Below are 985 nucleotides of genomic sequence, written 5' to 3'. Positions count from 1 at the left end.
TAAATTTTCTCCACAACAGAGGGCATAAGTAAATAAAGAACAAGGAAAAAAGTACAGTAGTCATATTTATCAGCAGAAATGAATAAAATAAAAATTTGCATGCGAGGTCGTTGGCTTTTGTTAACCTAATAGAAATCATTTCAGTTTGAGGCCGTCCGTGGATGGTAGCTCAGCGTTTTGATTGGAAAATTGACTGAAGACAAACATTGAATCCAAACACTATTTTTGCTTTTTATTCATTATTATTTTTTGGAATAATTTCTGAAAAATAAGTTTTCAATCAACATCTGAAGACAATGAACGTTAACGATGAGAAAATGGCGCATTTAGCAGTAAGTGGCAATTTTTTCATTTTTAAGTCATAATCACTTGACAATACAGTAGAGAATCGAAATTGATTAAATACACCCTGTACGCATTGTTTATCTATTATTAAAATACGATCTTTCGAAAATCACCTTTGCAGTAGCTAACATGCACTTTTAATTGACCACAAGCAAGCTTTTATCCGCAAATTGTTCACTTGAAATTAGCTTCATTTCAGCTACTTGATTTTCTGATTTAAGAAAATTTTCAGACATACGTAGTTGTATTTTGTCTAAGTGAATTTTGTTTAGTTACGGCGTTTTAGTTACTTTATATTTTGAATGGATTTTAAACGTTAAGGTCATTTTTGAATTTTCAAATAGTCCTTTCCTTATTGATAGAATTTAGCAGTGCATTTCTTCTGCTCATATTATGGCTTAGGTTAGACTTTATATTCAGCCAAAAGTTCTAACGCACTAAAAATCGGGTTTCCAACGCTGCATTATGCAAATAACTATCGCTATAACGCTGCCTTATCATCAGTAAGGGTGCGTTTGTTTGTTTAATTTACGTGCCAATTAGTAGCATCGTTGAGCGTTCTCTGAGTTCATTATAGCGTTAAGTAGCTGCTGAAGTCGGTTTCAGAATTACTGACAAGTATTTCATTTTTCTGCTTTTT

The sequence above is a fragment of the Trichinella spiralis genome (genome assembly GCF_000181795.1).
Source record: "Trichinella spiralis strain ISS 195 chromosome Unknown Scfld6, whole genome shotgun sequence".
Lineage (NCBI taxonomy): Eukaryota > Metazoa > Nematoda > Enoplea > Trichinellida > Trichinellidae > Trichinella > Trichinella spiralis.
The sequence above is the reverse complement of the archived record's forward strand: the minus strand, read 5'-3'. Positions refer to the sequence as shown.